General features: G+C 35.4%; 1 non-coding gene and 1 pseudogene across 1 annotated transcript; both read left to right on the forward strand.

Moving 5' to 3' along the window:
* The first annotated feature begins 595 nt into the window (after positions 1-595).
* LOC118983255 (solute carrier family 25 member 51-like) overlaps positions 596-21654 on the forward strand; it is a 118444-nt pseudogene continuing 97385 nt past the window's right edge.
* Positions 19958-20060, forward strand: LOC118983375 (U6 spliceosomal RNA). The gene has a single exon (XR_005065712.1). It is a non-coding gene; the product is annotated as a U6 spliceosomal RNA (small nuclear RNA).

Here is a 21654-nt window from a genome sequence, read left to right on the forward strand (position 1 = left end):
GATAAAAAAGATGATCCTAAAGAATTACAAAAATAAAATTCACTAGCTTGATTCTGATTTGCATTTTCGAAAGCTATTACTTCAGTAACTGGGGTTATTCATTGAGTCATCCATAAGAAAAACAAAATAAAATGATTACTTAAGGTATTTATTGATGTAATAATTTAATAGAGAAGCTGATTTCTAAATTAAGATATTTTATAAAAGTTCAACATAAATTATTGACAGTTTTCAATTTTGGAAAAAAATGACAGTGGGACCATTAACTATATGCATTACGTTGATAACGTAAACTAAGGAGAACTTTGGACTATGTAATACGGGGGCATAGGAAAGGCCACGCTGTTATCACCAGGTTGGCTCTGGACAACAGGAAGAACACACTTTTGCTGAGCTTTCTGTGCAGAATATTAAACCACACATACAGGATTCCAGCTTCTTATTCTGAAAATGGAGTGAAACCTCGTAAGAGGGGGAAAAAAAACAACCATTTCGGCAATGTTTTAAAACTGTTACTGCCAAAGTAAGTAAATTTGCAAAAAATAGTATTACATTTTTGTGCCATTCGTTTGGACTGACTTACCTCAGGCTGACTATGGACCATGAAGATCTAGATGAAGTGGCCATTGTCAGACTGTTTTACTTTAACACTCGAAAGCAAGAACAAGAAAAAAAGCTCTGCTCTTCCCCTTCCCCATTCCTACCTCTGCTTGATAAAGACAGAGCCTGTGGACGCGGAAACGAACCCATTTATATCACCCAGGTACTTGACGGGAGGAACATTACACAGTCATATAATTCAATGTGAACATATACGAGTACACACACACACTCCTACTAGGCTACTTCCCATTCTGCAACTCTACAGACTCTGCAGAGCCTCCAGAGGGGTTGTATGTTTTCTGTAGATAAGCAGCAGTTTACATTTCTCCCTAAATAGTCTGAGGAAAAATTTTAAAGATTTCATTTATTTATTTTTAGAGAAAGAGAGGGAGAGAAACATCAATGTGTGGTTGCCTCTCACATGTACCTAACTGGGGACCTGGCCACCAACCCAGGTATGCGCACTGTCTGGGAATTGAACTGGCGACCCTTTGGTGCACAGGCTGGCACTCAATCCACTGAGCCACACCAGCCAGGGCTGAGAAAAATTTTTTAGTTGTTTTTTTTAATAAATCAGAGGATATGACTTTTAAGTATAAATTGGTGTGAAAGCTTTTTAAGCATGTATAGTCTGGAACAATATTTACCAGTGTTTTCTTCTAATTGTGTTTGAATATTTTTTTATACTTTTGTTAGCTAAAATGTCAGGGCACAGGTACACCTTAGGCCCAAGGTGGAAATAGGAAATACATTTTGTGTGTATGGTAAGTACTTAATTATAAATGTTAATTAAGCAGGATCAAACAAAATGATTTAAGCCAATGAAGTGAAGACAGAAAAGAGGAAGTGGGGTAGGGAGAGAGGCCAAAAGACAAGACAGAAAGAAGGAAAGAAATCACTGGGCACTTAATTTTCCCTCAAAAATACCAATGTACACTAAGGGAAGTACCTCAGGGTATTTTCTGCTTTCTGCCTGAGTAAGAAGAAGAACAGCTATAACCACTGAGTCTAGAAACTCTCCGTTAAGGACTGGAAGGGAACGAGCATGAAGAGGATTTGCAATCAGGCACGCTTGCTTTAGTCATATCTGTTATCATCTCTGCAATCTCACCTTTGTTCAATAAATGCTAGAACATAACATTTTTCATAAAGCAAAATGTATTTGTTGTATGTTTTTTCTAATATTTCACACTGTGTCATAGTTTAAAGGGGGGAAAGTCGAAGACTTGCTTTTCAGCCTATGTCATTGATGTTTACAGATGCTGAAAGAGAAGGACCAGACCCATCACAGATTTTTGACCATGAAAGAGGAATGAATCTACCCCACAGAAAATGGACAAATTATGTACAGATACAAGTGACAAGCATGAATTGATGCTGTATTTTATCTATAGAATTGTAACTAAGCCTTAGAAATAGATGACTCTACAATAATAGGTGGACTTGTTTTAAAACTTGTATCCACCACCGTGAGCTTGATAGCTTATCAGTATGTAAATGTTATCCTATAAGTGACGTTAATAAATATGGCTATTTTAATGATGTATAAAATGTATTATCAGATTCTTTTAAATAAATTGTAATTGCTTAGTTACAATTAATGTTCAATATAATATTAGTTTTAGGCATACAACCCAGTTATTACACAGTAATATAACTCATGAAGTACTCACACCGATCTACTGGGAGAATGATTTGCAGCCCCTATAAAGAATCTGCTATACAGGGCGTGACTTCATGAAGCAGAAGTGGCTTCAGGGGACCTCTGGAACCTGTGTCTGCCCCTTGAGTGTATCACTCATAGAGGTAGTTTAGCATAGTATAAAGCTTCCCACAGTGTATGCAAACCTTGGAGCCTCCCAAAAGATATGGGCCAAGTTCAGCTGCCACCTGCGCCCTGCCCAGGGCCACTGGGCATACGCTACAAAGTGATCTGCAAATGGCTACTACCTGTGCTGAGATTTGAAGTTACTAGGAGATGCCCAGCTGCAAACCAAAGCCAGCGGTGGCCAGTGCCAGTCCTGGGGCCACTTAGCAAACGGTACATTGCACACCAAGGCCAGAGGCTGCTTTTACACAAGCAGTTTCAAATGACTTTCAACACTTTATTACCATAAAGGTTTCTAAGGCACTGACGGCTTCTTAGGAATAAATAAACAATATATTTTTGTTCAAAGTGATTAACATAAATATATAATGCAACTCTCATATCCATATTTCTTATTTTAAGTAACATAAATATCCTTTACATCACTCTCATCTTTCCACTTTTCTTTTTTCAAACTTTTATCTTCATTGTCGCCATATACACCTGCTTTTGATATGATGCTGATGTGGAAAGTTTCTTCCCAAAATAGAGAAAATGTGAAAACACTTCTATTTAGCCATTTCACATATCTATCCTAATTTACCTACTGCATTTTGGATCTTCCACTGAATAAATATTTAATTTCAGTAAATTACCATTTTTTCCTAATTCCAGTTTCCTTAAGATTAATTAGAAGCAATTGGTGGGATGAATTAAAATATTCTTCTTGGAACAGAAATAGAAAAACTGTTTGAAATTCAAATCAAATCTAGGATTTTGTTCATAGTAAGGCACCAATATTTGGCAGCTGATCTTTGATTGATTTACTGTAATCATTAACATTAAGAGTGATTGGGTGATGTGTATATGGAAATTCTCTGTATTATCCAAAAGGAAAAAACATTTAAAAAATGTGTGTGTGAGAAACACAAGGGCTCTTATTAGGGGAAAAAAAAAGAACTCCTAGATCAACCTACAAGCATGATTGATCATTACGAATTGCTGTCAAAGATCTTTATCACCAATTTCCACCAATTTATCACAAACTGGCTCAATAATAACTAATAAACCTTAGAATTGGGGGGGAATTGGTCTATTAAAGTAAAAACAGGTATAAGGACTGTAAAGAGCAATTTATCTATCACTTATAAAACAAATAATGTTCTGATACTGACCCAGATGTGATAGTTTGGGTACTTATTCTACAGCAAAATTTTAATGTATAAGGAGAAACATCTTATAATGGTGATTTGCCGCACAGCTTTTAATTATAAATATATAAAGTCCATCAATAAGGAAGGTGACAAATGAAATATAACATGTCAAATATCAAATGAATTTTAAAATTTCCCGGTGTGGGGATATACTACTTAACAGCTTCCAACATACCTTTTTTGGAAATTGATCAGAAAGATCATTTTTGGAAGCCAGGTATAACTCATTTTATAATTGTTTCAAAATATGCTCTCATAATCTAAAAGAATCTGATTAATATTATATAAATTAATATATAAATAATTATCAAAAAGTCCTAAGCATAATATCCAGTACCTAATTTATCACAATGTATTGCTCACCTTTTATTGTGAGTTAGGCATGTTTGTGAATACAAAGCAAATCCAAAGATTGTAGGAAATTAGTTTTTAATCTATTAGCTAAAGTCATCATCTTGAAGGAGACTCCCATTATTGACATACTTAAAGATACATTTTCTATGTAAGATTTACAAAACAAATATGTACATTTTTATTGTGAAACAATTACTTGGCAGCAAAGCCTTGATAGTTCAAATCTTCATTTTAGTAAGGGTTTGTGTGGAAGAGACTGCCCCACACAAAGGAAAATATTTTACATATGGTGACAGAAATATCATTCACTGTGAAACTTTTTGAATAATTTTTTGCATACAATTATATTTGCATACATGAATACTATATAAAAGAACTATTCTAAACATTCCTTATTTTTTAAATAAATAAAATGAATGAATGAATTATATCAATCAGATGTTAATTTTTTGTTTGGAAACTTTAAGTGTTTTACTCATATTTTATCTGAGATGTCCTAAATTAAATTATAGCAGGCCAGAGAGTGGAAGGAGGAGACAAGAAGAGCATAATCAGCTAACAGTTGCAGAGCAAGAAAAACAACAAAAGACTGCTTAGGTCTTTGAATGTAGGATGGAACTCAGAATCCACTTCCAGGTGGCTATTTCCACCAGCATCTAAAAGAGAGATTAACCAGGTGTTGTCAGACCACTGGAGCCGCCGCTTCTTGTTTACACGTGAATTTTATCATCTGTTGCCCCAGGCTAATCCACAGAAGTGGACACATTTTCCTATGGACTCCACACCTATCCTCAAACAATCCCTCCTCTGAACTTTTCCACCCCATTTATCTGTAGCCAATGTAAATTCTTCCCAAACAAGCTGGTATTTTTCTCCCATCCAATAATGTAAAAACACTCACCAACTCCCAACTCGGAGACAATGGACCTGCTTGCTTTTTCCACCTGATTGTGCGGAAGGTGGTTCAGAGTCCACCCCCCCCCAAAAAAACTGTCTTTGTTTGTGTTTACTAGTAGTGTCCTAACAAACCCCTTCTTTTAAAAAGTCATTCAGCCACCGAACTTAAAATTTTGTTTAACAGTATATTCTCAGGCTTTTCAAAGGCAACCATATTTTTTTTGAATTCCTTGACTTCTGTTTCTTCTTTTAAAATTTATTTAATTATTTTTCAAGTACAGTTTTCTGTCTATTACTCCCATCCCAACCATATTTTTTTAATCTTTTTGTTCAAAATGAACTAAGTGTTATTCCCACATTGCCCTTTCCCCAAACATTTGTTATTAACCCTTGTTTGTACAACTCTCCTGATAATTATTTGTCTTTAAACCCACACTTTCCCTTGCTTGAACTTCAAGAAAACAAACACAAATTCTTGACATTGAATTCCTTTTATCATTCCTTTGACCCTCAAAATATTTGTATGCTACTTTAGATGTTTTAGATGTTGTATGCTAGATTTAACTTTATGTTTCAAATTTTAAAAAAGCATTAAAGCAAATTTCTGTGACTATCTTTAAACCAGTGTAATCTCTCTTGAGGCCTAACAAAGATTATATTAGTGATTTTTAAGAATTTACTGGAAAAATTAATAGAGTCTTAAATTAAATATGAAGCTTTTAAGAATTCATTGTTTTCTTCCTTGAGTAGGAGATAGTGCAGGAGGCAACCTGCAAGAAGGCTGTCTGACCAGATCCTGCTGCAAGCCAGAATAGCAGAACACCATTTCCCTCCCCTACCAGTTACAACACAGTGTTAGCAGATGCAGTCAGGCTAGGAGAAAATCTGTGAAATTGTTCTCGTGCGGTAGCTCTTGAGATGGCCCTTTTGGTGACTTATACTCTGTGCAATGGTAAAAAACGCACCCCTGATAGAGATTTAAAATGCTAACGACACATGTATTTCATGCTGGAGCAAGTAGCCACCTCACCCAAAGAGAGACCTGGAAGGTCAGCCACAAAACAGGACTCACAGGACACTGTGTAAACGCAGCCTCAGCAGAGGCTAGGGAGCCATATCCATTTTCAGTGTGTGCTGCTTTGATGCATCCAGTTTTGATCTCTTCCTTCTGAAGTTTAACAAACATTTTCTGTTCTAATGCTTGTCCCCTTCCCTGATTTCTGTCTGGGGAAAGCTGAGAACCTATCCTTTAGTCTATGACAGTATTGCTTCCCTTGACTTCTTTCCAGCTATCGGGTTATATACCTAGTTTCAAGGCAGGAGTTACTGTGGGCTTTTTATGGTACCTTAGCTTGAATTGCTGATTAACTGTTCAGAGGGTACTTGCAAACTGCCTTCGAATCTCTCTAAACCACTTGTCAGCAATTTCCCACAGGCTTGTGGGCTCTACAAATTTATAATGCTGTGTCATTTACACATTTTATTTCCTTCTAGGAATTTCAAATTTTCTGTAAGTTGCTAGCATTATGCGTCCCCTTGCTCTTGTATTATGAGCCACATAAAGAGATGTGATCAGTAGTGTTTTAATCTATTAATCATTGATCACACAGCTGAAACCGAGCATCTTCTCTCTCATTCCAAGTTCTAATTTATTTAGTTACTCCTAGGTTGAAGAACTCTTTAAATTGCTCTAATCACTCCCCATTTGGATAGTATATGGGAGAAAAATATTTTATTCTGCTCTTAGATTTTCCAGCTGGTCTAATAGTTAAATTAACCCAAGAGAGAGTAACAGGAGAAAAAACAAATTTAAGTAGATGTGTACGGGGGCCCATAAGAATGTCTGACTGGGGAAGGGCCTCTCAGACCACTGAAGCTTGTACTCCAGCCTGAGATGAGAAATCTGATGAAAACCTGAGACTTCAATGGAGCAGAGGGTGATTGGGAAGAAAATGAGAAAAGCACATATTTGGTAATTACATGATTTTCCTGTCATACCAATTGGTCCTCCAGATAAAAATTTTCTCTGGTAATAGCCCTCTTTCTTGGCCTGGCCCTCTATCTAAATTGTTTTAGGCAGTTAAGGGAAAGCTTAAAGGTTTTCTTAAACCTTCCAAGTCTTGATTGCATTCAGCTTGAGTTCATGTGCCAAACTGTCACATTTGGGGGAGGCCCATTCTGAAACCCTTCACTAACCCATTTTTAGTTTTATAGAAGTAAACTCTGATTGTACAGGTATCACCAAGTTTTAGAAAATTTGCCTCATGCTACTTCACTTTTACAAACAATTTACATTTGTAACAGTTTTTTGGCTAATGATTTTTAAAAAAATTACTTGTGTTATAAATAAAAGTGAAAATCAAAAAGAGCATTCAGCATTTGCTTTGCTGAATATAAGGGGAGTGTGCAGGCAGCAGTGAGAGTGGCATCGCCAAAGGCCCCCCAGAGAAACACACTCAGCATTTCGGCATCAAGCCACCACTTCCTTTGTCTGTGAGCATCTTCTCTGTGTTGTGTGCATCCATTAGCAAGATGTGTCCTCAGGTAATTGCTTCTTCACTTCATGGCATTTCAGCTTAGGGAAGATTTCATAAAAATGTTCTACTTCTGGATCGCAAAAAAAACCTTGTATATCACAAAGCAAAATACTGAAGGTTAGTTCTGATCTGTTTCTTATATTTTTAGTCCTGAAATAGCATAGAATCAGAGCTAATTTTCAAGCCATTTTTATTTTCACAGGAACAATATTTAATATTCCTGATATCTATGTCAAAGTGCTTGTACATTTTTTCATATAGTTTCCTTATTGTAAATCTTCTCTGGGATGTGCTGATTTTTTTACTTTAAAAATTGCATATATTGTTTTTCTTTGTCTTCCATTTAGCAGATGACTTTTAAGGAGCCAAGTAAACTCTTCATATGATTATATACTGTAGAGGAAGTCACTGATATTAAAGATGGCACACTGAAGTATGTTTACACTGTCACAGATGTTATGAAAATTAAAACAGATCATCTAATACTTCATTATATACTTTTGTTGGTGAGAAAAATGAGTTTCTAGAAACTTAGTCATCCTTCTGTTCCTGGTACAGAAGAGACACACAGAAATGACGATTTCCTTTACAAATGTAACATTTGTTCACAAAATGGAAACTTTTTTGATTTCAGAGATTCTCCTGTGTCACAAGCCTGTTAAAAATAACCAACCAAAAATAACCCTTATGCAAAAGAAGTATATTTTGGGTTAGGGTATTCTGCTCCTCTTGATTGTACAAAGAAATCACCAAAAACATGAAAACTGAACTCTTTTATAGTTATATGGAGATCTTAGTTATAAATACTGTAGTCTGGAAAAAAATAATAATAACTCCATTGGTTGTATTTGTATCGCCCACAAACATGATGTAACAGAACCCCTCCGGGTCCTATTGCCCACTGTCAAAAATTCAGTGATTTCCATTGCCACAGTCTGGTGAAAAGGAAATAAACTATTTATTTAAAGTTAGATTTAGAACAAGGGTGGAATTCTGTCATTAAATCTCACTTCCCTTAGGAACAAAATAAACACCCATAAATACACACAGTCCCATCTCCCTTTGCTAAATCAGGCCCTTCTCAAAATATGCCAGCCAGTGATACCTTCTCTTAGAAAAACAGAAGTCTGAATCACGTCTCCTGGTTCTAGTTCCACACTCCTGGCTTCTCTCAGTAACCCCATGCTTGGCTAGGCAGGTCTTCAATCTCCAATACCACCAGCCATGTTTCCATGTTTTCCAGTTCTTAATCCAAAACTGGGTGGCACCTCCTCGTGGCGGGCCAATGGGGGTCCTTCTGCATTCTCTCAAACTGGGTGGTAAAGAGACTGAATGGCTGCCATGCTTGAGTTTTTGTATTCACCCCCAACTCACTATGTCTCACAGAGCCTCCTGCTTCTTGTGGGGCTTTCTGCCACTTGCCCAGGTGTGGTAAGCTTTCCCATCCCCCAAGCCAGTTTAGTGGGGGACTTCTCCATTTTGGGGGACCTCTAGCTCAACATCTCATTTCAATGAGGCCCATGTTTCTGATTATACTTTGATATCTACTCTCATTATTGATTTTTCTCTTGAAGAAGAACCAGGAATGTGACTGACTTCCCTTTGCTGACAACAGTAATGGTCATACCATTGTTTTCAACTGACACTTCTTAGTAATCAGTGCTTTATTTGGCATAAGATACATGAAAGAACATCAGAATCATTCTGAATCAGATAGAATTTAATCAATAAATGACAAAAGGGCTAAACTTTATAAAATTTAATAAAATGAGAAAATCGAAGATTGTATTAGTGCAAATTAAGAATTTCAAAGTTATGTTGTTTATTTTTTACTTAGACTATTCATAATGAATAGAATCACAGCTAAGCTCTGTTTTCATTTTTCTAAACCACAAAGTGATATAACATATACCCTGTATGCCTGGTCTCCAAAACGGGAGAGGGGAGAATTCCTTGAGAATCAAGCACAAACAACCAATATTGCGTGCTCTTAGAAGAGAACAAAAATCATTCAAGACCTGTGGACCAAATATAAATGAATCATGAGACTTTGCTAGATTTAAATAATGTTTTATTCAAGGGTCTAAAGATTTGCAAATTGAAAACATTAACAGGGTAGAGACACCTAGCATGTTCCAAAGAAGAGAGGAAAATTGAGAGTTCTAATAGTAAAAAATATATTCTTTTTTAAATATTTATTTATTTATCTTTAGAGGGGAAGGGAAGGAGAGAGGAAGAGAAACATCAATGTATGGTTGCTTCTCGTGCATCCCCTGCTGGGAACTGGCCCCTGCCGGGAACTGGCCTGCAACCCAGGCATATGCCCTGACTGGGAATCGAACCTCGATCGTGTGGTTCGCAGGCCCGTGCTCAATCCACTGAGCTACACCAGCCAGGGCCGTAAAAAATATATTCTTGAAGAGAAAAAAAGTGGTCCTGCATTCTTAGCTCCTAGATTGGTCCAAGATGTTATTTTGTACATGTCAAACTGTTTGGATAATGGATGGCAAGAATTTAGACACATAAATATTCTTTTCTAAATTTTTCAGAAATGGTTATCTATAGGACACACACACACATAAGGTCTGTGTGGAAAATCTCTGCCATTATTAATATAACAAAAATGGTTTACACAACATTGATGTAACCTGGCAGCCAAGGAGAGTGGACAGGAATTCATATGCATGAACAATGACAACTTCAACTGTACTAGTCAGTGGGGTAGGTGGTAGATGCCATTGAGTGAGCATGTATTCTGTGTGGCCATTGCATTCAAAACCACTGAGTGAATAGAGCAACGAATCTGCATAAAATTTTGCATTAAGCTTGAACATTCCTCTGTGGAAACTATTTGGATGGTTCAGAAGGCCGTAACTACAGGCAACTGGTGATTGGCAGCTTTATTAGAACAATGTACCTGCTTATGCAGAATTTTTTGGTGAATCATCGAATCGCCCAGGGGACTCAAACATGCTACAGCCAAGATTTGGTGCCCTCTGACTTCTTGGCCTTTCCCAAAACTAAAATCACCTTTGGAAGGGAAGAAATTTAAGATCATTGATGAGATACAGGAAAATATGAGGCAGCTGATGGTGACTGGGAAAACTGCGTGAGGTCCCAAGTTGCCCACTTTGAAGTAGACTGGGGTGTTGTCCTATGTACAATGTTTGTTGTATCTTGTATCTCCTTTAGTAAACGTCTCTATTTTTCATACTACATGTCTGGTTACCGTCTGGACAGACTATATGTGTGTGTGTTTATGTACAACTGAAAAGATCAAAAGTTTGAGTTCTCAGGCTAGTTAATAAAATAAAATCTGTTCCTTAAGTTTCAGCCCATTCTGATTTAGGTAATTTCGTTACCCAGGCTATGGTGACTAACTTGTTTTTCACTCTTTCAGCAGACCTATGCTATGAGAAATTTAATTTAGAAATTGAAATAGAACAAGGGTTCTGCTACCTGCTGCTTAGAAAGCTGGTACTAAAGAGAGGGGGGCTGGTGTAAAGGAAAGTGGTTTGTTCCGATGCCGGCTGTCTGGAAGATGGGGGCTTATGTCTCAGAGCCCATCTTAATAATTTTAAAGCAGGAGGAGGCTTTTATGATGATAGAGAGGGAAAGCAGAGCAAAGCAATCAGGAAGAGGGGAATGCAAAGCACCGCTTCTCCTGAAAAGAAGAAGCATGAGATAAGAACGTGACTGAGGGAGTACAAATCTGCAGCTTCTTGAGTTTCTCCTTCTGATTTCAGCTTCAAACAGGAATCTGCATCTTTACTGAGAACACCTGTGGGTCCTCATGGCTGGTGCCAAGCCGCCCTTTCTGGCCAGAAGCATATTTCTCTAAGCTGTAAGAAAGTCTAGGTAAGGAATGAAAACACAGGTCTTTATGAGACACTCTAAAGAAACTGAGGGTTGACCTCAGCCTTGAGAAAAAAAGCAGAATACACACCCCTTTATTGCTTAAGTAAGATGTTAAGTCATCGTTATGAAAGCATTCATCATAAGTATTGATGTCATGCTCAAAATTGCAGTTGATTACTCAGTTAAGTATATTTTACACAGCTGTAAAATAATTGGAAACATAATATCAACATAACAGCTGATAATTATGTAGTACAACCCATCAGTGCTCTCATGTGGCAAATAATTGTAGGTATCTGAGCAAATTAACAGAAAAACTGAGAATCCTCAAAACTGAAACTAAATAAAATATGATAGTGTGACAATTTATACATCACTACTATTTTAATGAAAGTATTTAAGATTTAGAAGCTTTTAATCAATCAAAGAAGGAGGCCATTAGGCTGAGGTGGCTCCAATGCTGTGGCAGCCTATGCTGTCAGACCAAAATCTAACCCTATGAATGTCTCGAGGTTACCTAAGTCAGCAAGATGGTTAGTACAACCAAACATAAATAGCTATCATAGATCAGATAAGTTCCTTTCTTTGTTTTTACACTTTCTCTATACAGTTTTGTGCCACATAAGAGTGTTTTGGTCAATAACAGACTACATATACAATGATAGGATATCAGATAGCCTGTGGGTATAGTAAGGTACACCATCCAGGCTGGTGCAAGTACTGATGTGTGCACAGTAATACAATTGCCTAATGATGCATTTTGCAAAACGCACCCCCCATGGTTAAGCAGCACATTACTGTGTAAGTCTTTCCTCAGGATCCTGTCAGCTGAGTGGTCCTAACCACTTCTGTTTTAGTGCCATCCCATTTGGAATGATAAATGCTGAAATGAACTCTTAAAATTTTTATCTTTTAGCCCTGTCTTTCTACATCCATGAGAAAAAAGTCACTAGTGCAACTCAGCTGAGCAAAGGGTAGATCTGATATTACTGTGCATGCGTCTGCAGAACTTGAATGGGGATTCTAAAAATCAAGGTCAGTGTTGGGAGGCCTTCTGACTTTGCTCTGAGAGCACTGGGACATTTGTAAGCTGGTGTAATCTATTCCCCAACCCCAGGATTTTGTTTAAAGATCATTCTATTATTTTAGTAGCAACGTGTAGAGTAAATTCAGAAACACAGATTGTTAAAATATCAACAAAATAGAAAACAGTACAAATTACATATATTACATTTTATTATCACACCCCATAAGAATCATGGTCAAGATTCCTATAAGAAAAGAAATAATTTCAAATGCATAGAAGGTGGATAACTGAAAAAAGTTCGACTAACAAACACATACAATATTATATATTTTTTTCAGTTACAGTTTATATTAAATATTATTCTGTAATAATTTCAGCTGTACAGCATGGTGGTTAGACAATGATGATGCACTTGAGAGCAGTCCCCAGGAAATACATTCTTTTTTTTCTCTTTCTCACTGTTTATTTTTTTATTTTTTTAATATATTTTATTGATTATACCATTACAATTGTTCTGTTCCCCCCTTCATTCCCCTCCACCCGCACACTCCCTCCCCCACCATTCTCCCCCCCTTAGTTTATAACCACCTGTCTCAAGTTCTTTAGATTCTATATTTCCCCCACTATTCTCGCCCTCCCCCCTATCTATTTTCTATCTACCGTCAGGAAATACATTCTTAAAAGTCACAGAAAGTCATAGCAAAATCTTTTAATGTCTTCCACTGGAGAGCAATCTGGCATAATTCTTAAAACAAACACATGCGATCACTATAAATACTTAATTTGGCTGTAAGAGCAAATTAAAAAGCACATAATTTACAAGTGAACTCACTATTATGATTATCTTTATACTCCATAGTCAGCATTTTATTTTAAAATCAAATTTCCAGTAAAATGTGTTTGAACTTTAGTATTTTTAAAAACAGATTGTTTTCCTGTAAACATATTTCCTTCTACCCAAGACTCACCTTATTCTCCTATCTCCTGGCTGTGTTTGGCTTACACGGGAAAATGATACACTGTGTGTCAGTTAAGTGATAAATTTCATGAATATGTCTGAAAAAATTTTAAAACCTAATACTAAAAACGTAACATTCAAAATCATCTGTTATGAAACACTATAAATATCAGGCCATGTGCTAACCATTCACCTACATCATTTCACCTACTGTATTAGCAGAATGGAATGGATGTTTTAATTTCTAAAATTAGGCATGAAACTTGGTGCCATTATTTAAAATCAACTCTATAACACTCTTGACAAATGTTAATACAACCACAAATGTTAATACAACCACAATGATATCTTCAAAACTTTTCAGTTTTCCCTGATAATTAAGACTTTATTTTTTAATCACAAGTGAAAATTTGCAAAAGCTGTATCATTTGGGTTCCTTGTCATCTATTAGTAACCATAATTACTTACATATTACTCTCATTATAGAATACTTTAAATGCCACTTGACTTAGATAGCTTCGGGAAAACGTTCATGAATAAAAGGTTAGTTTGAATACACAGTTGCTTAAAAACCAGTAATAGATATACCAGATGTGTTCTCCCGTGTGACGCTCCCCCAAAGTAGGGAGTCCACAGCACCCCGCTAACATTTTCTTGGAGCAGGCAGAGAGATATTCTAGAGCCCTGGTACTGCGATTGCTTCATTCTTGAGTTATATGTTTTTCACTCTCCTTTTACGCAAGAGTCATGAGAAGTGACTACCAGACAGTTTAATTAACAAAGACAAAATAATGTCAAAAGGTGACAGAATCTGAGCATTAGACTCCAGGAAAAAGCAAGGATAATAAAAGGCCTTTAATGGGTGTTTCGCATTTGCAGCCAACTCTTAATTACTCTGCTAATGAAAGGGAACGGGGAGGTAATAAGCATACCAGAAGTCATTCATATTTGGCTTTGAATGCCATTTCCGATAGCAAGTTAGCATTGCTAATTGCTCCATTAGGTATGACTTCAGAATTAGTTTATAAACTGTGCACACTCAATTCATAATGTCAGGAGAGGAGGCAGAGAAACATCCTGTAAGGACAAGGAGTTAATAGCCTAAACTCCAGGTTCTGCTGTGAATAATCCACGCAGGGAAAATTGTCTGAATATTATCTCTGGGTAATCCATGATGATCAATAATAGGGTATGTAGGCTTATGGAGTCATATTTTATTCACAGCATATTCTGCAAAATTATAGTTAACTTTTTCCTAAGTGTTATAGGTTTCATGCTGCTATTTTAAATAGGATCTGCTCCTTCATTATATTTGTACTTGTAACTTTTACATAGAAAACTTTTAAATACTCATATACCAATTTCACCCTTAGCCTGATTACTATTATTACACTTTATAGTTTTCCAAAAATTTTGCTCTTTTCTAAGCATAAAATCAGATCAATTATAAATAATGATCCTTGTTGTTTTCTCCCTTTTAATACTTTATTATTTCTTTCCTATAATTTCATGGCTACTACTTCCATAAAATGATGATATAATATGGATGAGAGAAGTCATATTTTTATTGCTTCAAAGTCAATGGGAATATTTGATTGTAAGACATTAATTCAAGTGGACTTTTATTAATCTGCAACCCATATAAGAAAAATACAGAAACCAAAATGGTACGGTCCACTGAATCTGCATAAAGTGAACCTGTTCACACTCAGGACACAGAACAGGAAAGAGAACATCACAAACACTCTACCAGGCCACTCTGCCCCTTCCCAGACACTGTGCGAGGGTAAGGGTCATCACTATCACAATTTATTGTCAAAGAATAAATCTACTTTCATTTTTATGTAAATGAGGCAACATATTGCTTATCATATCTAGCTTCTTTTGCCAAACATTATGTCTCCAATTTTTTTATGTTTTTGTGAATATAGTGTTAAAAATTCTCATTGTTTGTATGGCATCCCATGACGTGTAGACACTTGGTTTGTTATGCTATTATGAATAAGTCAGCTGCAAAGATTCTTATACTTTTTTCTTGGTAAATACATATTCAAGTACATGATTATATCATGTGTGAATAGTGACAGTGTTATATGGTTTTTTATTCTTTTGAATTTTTTAACATTTCCTTTTATTGAATTATTGTGCTGATTTGCAGTTCCATTACAATGTTGTACATTATTGTGTGATAGTGGGTACAGTTGAGTCACTCATGTTCTCGGGGTGGGGGGAACTTTCAGCAATTCTCCACTGTACATAATGTCTGATGAAGGGCTTTTGTAGATACTCTTGATCAGAGCAAAGAAGTTGCTTTCTATCTCTAATTTGCTAACAGTTTTATTATGAAATAATATGGAAGTTACAAGTATTTTCTGCAACTATCAAGAGAATGATATGACTTTCTCTTTGTTAATACAGTTAGTTAAACCACTCTTGCATTTCTAGACTAAACCACATTTTTTTCTTTTTATATACAGCTGAATTCAATTTGCTATTTTTTACTTAGTATTTTTGTAGCTTTGTTTATGCAAGAGAATAGTGTCATATTTCTTTCACATCCTCATCAGGTTTTGGCATTCATTTTAAGCTGACCTCCTAAAATAAGTACATTAAAAAATTTTATAAGAATTTGTTAGCGTAGTTTTATATCTTTCTTAAGTATATGAGAAAAAAATCACCCATGAGCTAATCTGGACTTCCACTTCTTATTGATGGAATTTTTAAAAAATACATTCACTTAATAGGTAAAGAATTATTTATATATCCTAAATCTTTTTATGACAAAATGGTAAATTTTATGATTAAAGAAATTGTTCTGTTCATATTAATTGTCAAATTTATTACTGCATGATATTTCATAATTTTTATACTCTTCATATTGTACTGAGGATCTGTAGTTAAGAGTTTTTAATTCTTGACTTTGACAGATTCATTTTTATTCCCTTATTGTGTTGAACAAACTTACTGAGGGTTAATCTTTTTCTATTGATTTCAAAAACAATTTGGGGCCTTGTTGATTTACTCTATTGTACAGTGTTTTCTATTAAAATGTTATCATTATTGACTTTCATCTATATCTTGAGTGAGACTATTGTGTCCTAGTTTTTGAGATCAAATATTATATTACTGATTCCTTGCCTTTCTTCACATCTAAAATAGCTATTTAAGGTACTGCATTTCTCTCTAAGCACCTCTCTATTCACTTCCCTAGGATGTGATGTGCTGCACGTCTTTCACATTTCAGACAGAAGTATTTTCTACATTCGGTCATAATGTCTTTTTGACTTGTAAATTATTTGGAAGCATATTGCTTAATTTTTAACCTTGTGAAATTAGTTAGGTATTATTTTAAAGTCAATTGTGATTACCTCATGGCACATAAAGTACATTTTTCACAGATGTTATGTGTAACATTTATACATATTTATATTCTTATATATAATATGTATCAATGTATCAAATTTTTCTTTGAATTTTTATTATTATATATATTTTCGGTGATTTATTTTCTCAGCTCTCAAGAAAGTAGTATTAAAAACTCTGTTATGTTTTTTAAATATATTTTATTCTTTATGCTATTACAATTATCCCATTTTTATCCCTTTTACTCCCCTTCAACCTGTGCCCCCCTCCGACCCGTAACCACCCCCATTAGTATATGTACATTCATGTCCATGGGTCGTACACATAAGTTCTTTGGCTTCTAGATTTTCTATACTATTCTTAACCTTCCCCCTGTCTATTTTGTACCTACCATTTTTGCTACTTATTCCCTGTACCTTTTCCCCATTGCTCCCTTCCCCTCCCTGCTAATAACCTCCATGTGATCACCATTTCTGTGGTTATGNAATATATTTTATTCTTTATGCTATTACAATTATCCCATTTTTATCCCTTTTACTCGCCTTCACCTTGTGCCCCCCTCCCACCTGTAACCACCCCCATTAGTATATGTACATTCATGTCCATGGGTAGTACACATAAGTTCTTTGGCTTCTAGATTTTCTATACTATTCTTAACCTTCCCCCTATCTATTTTGTACCTACCATTTTTGCTACTTATTCCCTGTACCTTTTCCCCATTGCTCCCTTCCCCTCCCTGCTAATAACCTCCATGTGATCACCATTTCTGTGGTTATGTTCCTGTTCTAGTTGTTTGTTTAGTTTGTTTTTGTTTTCTTAGGTTTAGTTTTTGATAGCTGTGAGTTTGTTGTCATTTTACTGTTCATATTTTTGATCTTCTTCTCTTTCTTAGATAAATCCCTTTAACATTTCATAGAATAAAGCCTTGGTGATGATGCTCTCCTTTAACTTTACATTATCTTGGAAGCACTTTATCTGCCCTTCCATTCTAAATGATAGGTTTGCTGGATAGAGTAATCTTGGCTATAGGTCTTTGGATTTCATGACTTTGAATACTTTTTTCCAGCCCCTTCTTTCCTGTAAGATTTCTTTTGAGAAATTAGCTGACAGTCTTAGGGGAACTACTTTATAGGTATCTCTTTCCTTTTCTTTTGCTGTTTTTAAGATTCTCTCCTTATCTTTAATCTTGGGTAATGTAATTATGATGTGCCTTGGTGTGTTCTTCTTTGGATCTAATTTCTTTGGGACTCTCTGAGCTCCCTGGACTTCTTAGAAGTCTATTTCTTTTGCCAGATTAGAGAAGTTCTCTTTCATTATTTTTTTCAAATAAATTTTCAATTTCTTGCTCTTCCTCTTCTCCTTCTGTTACCCATATGATTCAGATGTTGGGATGTTTAAAGTTGTTCTGGAGGTTTCTAAGCCTCTCTTTATTTTGGGGGGAATTCTTGTTTCTTCATTCAGTTCAGGTTAACTGTTTATTTCTTCCTTCTGGACCAAAACATTGATTTGAGTCCCAGTTTCCTTCCCATCACTGTTGGTTCCCTGTACATTTTCCTTCATTTCAGTTTGTACAGCCTTCACTTTTTCCTCTATTTTGCAACCATACTCAACCATTTCTGTGAGCATCCTGATTACCAGTGTTTTGAACTGTGCATCTGATAGGTTGGCTGCCTCTTCATCATTTAATTGTTTGTTGTTTTTTTTTTAGAGCTTTGATCTGTTTTACATTTAGGCCATTTTTTTAAATCTCTGAACACCTGATAAATAGTAAGGGATGGAGCCTTAGATATTTGCCAGAGTGGGGCAACTACATCACTGCATTGTGGCACTACATGTAGGGGAGGGGTCTGAGAGGGAACAGTGCTGCTTGCTTGCCTCTGGCCCAGCTTTTGGTCATTTCCTCTGCAACCCACAAGCAAATTGGGCCCTTCTGGTGCTGTTTACCAGATGGGTGGGCTTGTGTACATTCTAGGGCCCTGTAGGTCTCTCCAACAAACTCTCCTGTGAGGCTGAGAGTTTCTGCTACCTCTGTAGTCCTCACAGTTTTTTTCAGTCAGAGGTTTTGAGGCTTTATTTCCCTAGGTTGTACACTCTGTCTTGCTCTCCAGTTGTTCCTCCCTGTTTATCTGCACTCAAATGTGGGGCAGCCTGGTCCACCAGCTGCCACCTTGCGGTGCATCCTCTCCACCCTAGCTAACCATTTCCATTCCTCCTACCAGTCTGGATGAATGTTTCTTTAACTCCTTGGTTGATGGACTTCCATACAGTTTGAATTTCTGGCAATTCTGGTTGTTTTTTGTTTTTGAATTTGTTGTTGTCCTTTTGTTGTACGAGGAGACACAGTATATCTACCTATGCCTCCATCTTGGCCAGAAGTCCAATTTTATTATTTCTTTTCTTCTGCTGACTTTGGGTTGCTTTTGTTCTTCTTTTTCTACTCCTTTAAGATGTAACATTAGGTTTTCTAATTGGTATTTCTCATTTCTTGAGATAGGCCTGTGATGACATAATCTTCCCTCTTATTACTTCTTTCACTATATCTCAGAAGTAGTCTTATGCTACATTGTCATTCTCATTCATCTCTGTATATCTTGTGATCTCACCTTTTATTTCTTCTTTGACTCAGTTATGTTTTAGTAGTATGTTGTTTAATCACCATGTATCTGTGAGTTTCTTTACTTTCTTTTTACAATTGATTCTTTATTTTATTTTATTTTATTGTTGTTCAACTACATTTTTCTGTCTTTTACGATTCTTAATTTCAAAGCATTGTGATCAGAGAACATAATTGATATCTTTTCAAACTTCTTGAATTTGTTGAGGCTAGTTTTGTAACTCAATATATTGCCTATTTTAGATAATATTCCATATGCACTGGAGGAGAAAATATAATCTGACATTCTGGAATAAAAGACTCTGTGAATGTCAGTTATGTCCATTTGGTCTCACGTGTCAGTTAAAGCCAATATTTCTTTATTGTTGTATAATAAACAAGCTCTTGAAGATATCAAACAATTCTACTGTTTTGTTTAACTTCTTTCTTTCTCCCTCTCTGTCTCTATATATATCTTAACAACTACATTCCACTTTTACTACTTTTATTTTAATATTTTAATAAATTTTAACTCATTCATAGATTAAAACAATTTGTTCTTTAAAAATGTTAGTATTTATTAATTTTTTCTGTCAAAATTCAATTCTATATACTGAATTAGAAAAAATAAGATTATATAAAAATTACTGATAAGGTATCCCTAAAAGATATATATTGATTTCTTTTACCTGAAAAATTAAACTTTAGAGCTGCTTTTTGGGCAATAAAGAAGTCACCAACTGTGCTTGCTTTGACAGCAGGTATATTACCATTGGAATGATACAGAGAAAATTAGCACAAACTGTGAGCAAGGATGACGTGCAAATTCATGAAGCATCCCACATTTTTAAAAAAAGGAAAAGAAACCTCCACCAAATTGAAAAGCTGCTTCTACAATTAGATTATGCCTTATGTATTTAACATTATTATATTTATTGCCCAAATTTTTATGACTTCTGATGACTTATTTAGACTGAATTTATTATTATATAATGCTCCTGTTTGTCAAGGTTTTCATAGTACACCCATTACTTTAGATGTGCCTTTGAATAAGACAAAGACACACAATCCTACTTGTTTATTTATATAATTGAAAGACAAAGATATTTGTATAATTTTATTTTATTTTTATTTTATCACTTTTAATACTATTATTTTCTCCTTTCTGTGACTGATAATCTCTACATTTTATTTTGCTGTGTGTGCATGTTTGTGTCTCTGTGTTGGTGCGTGTGACTATTTCTCCTACTGAATGCAGTCAGATCACCATTACTGGTACTTTTACATGACATAATGAAGTTGATTCATCAATATTAGGTGGTTTAAAAATAACAAACATTTATCATATGGTGGCATTTTCTCTATATGCTTTGAATCAATTAATTCCTTTTGTTTGTACTACAACCATGTGTGACAGACACTACTATTACCTTTATGTTGTACATGAAAAAAATAAAGCACGTAGAAGTTTCATCTCTTTACCAAATTTACATTCTCAATAAGTGGTAGAGCTGAGATTTGAGCCAAGATGGCTGATGCCACAGCACTGTGTGTTATACTAATAAATTATTTGTCACTGGTGTTTAACTAATAAAGAAGGTGAAATATTACTGCCCCCTTTGTCAAATATTAATTGACTGTAGAGAGTTGGGTTTATTTCTGGGTTCTCTATTCTGTTCCATTGGTCTATGTGCCTGTTTTTATGCCAGTACCAGGCTGTTTTGATTACAGTGGCCTTGTAATACAGTTTGATATCAGGTATTGTGATCCCTCCTACTTTGTTCTTCTTTCTTAACATGCAGCTGCTATTCGGGGTCTTTTATGGTTCCATATACATTTTTGAAGTGTTTGTTCTATGTCTGTGAAATATGCCATTGGTACTTTAATAGGTATTGCATTGAATCTGTAAATTGCCTTGAGTAGTATGGACATTTTGATGATGTTAATTCTTCCAATCCATGAACATGGTATATGTTTCCAATTGTTTGTGTCTTCCTTGATTTCTTTCTTCAGTGTTGTATAGTTTTCTGCATACAGGTCTTTTACTACCTTGGTTAGATTTATTCCCAGATATTTTATTTTTGTTTTTGCTATATCAAATGGGATTTTTTTCTTGATTTCTGCTTCTGCTGACTCATTGTTAGTATACAAAAACGCCTTTGATTTCTGGATATTAACTTTGCATCCCGCTGTTTTGCCAAATTCATTTATTACTTCGAGCAGTTTTTTTGGTAGAGGCTATAGGATTTTCCATGTACACTATCATGTCATCTGCAAACAATGACAGTTTTGTTTTCTCCTTTCCAATTTGAATGCCTTTATTTCCTTTTCTTGCCTAATCGCTGAGGCTAAAACTTCCAATACTATATTAAATAGAAGTGGTAAAAGTGGACAACCTTGTCTTGTTCCTGATCTTAGTGGAAAAGCTTTTAGTTTTTGCCCA

This window comes from Sturnira hondurensis, unplaced genomic scaffold (genome assembly GCF_014824575.4).
Source record: "Sturnira hondurensis isolate 20B ecotype Veracruz unplaced genomic scaffold, ASM1482457v3 Scaffold0000396, whole genome shotgun sequence".
Lineage (NCBI taxonomy): Eukaryota > Metazoa > Chordata > Mammalia > Chiroptera > Phyllostomidae > Sturnira > Sturnira hondurensis.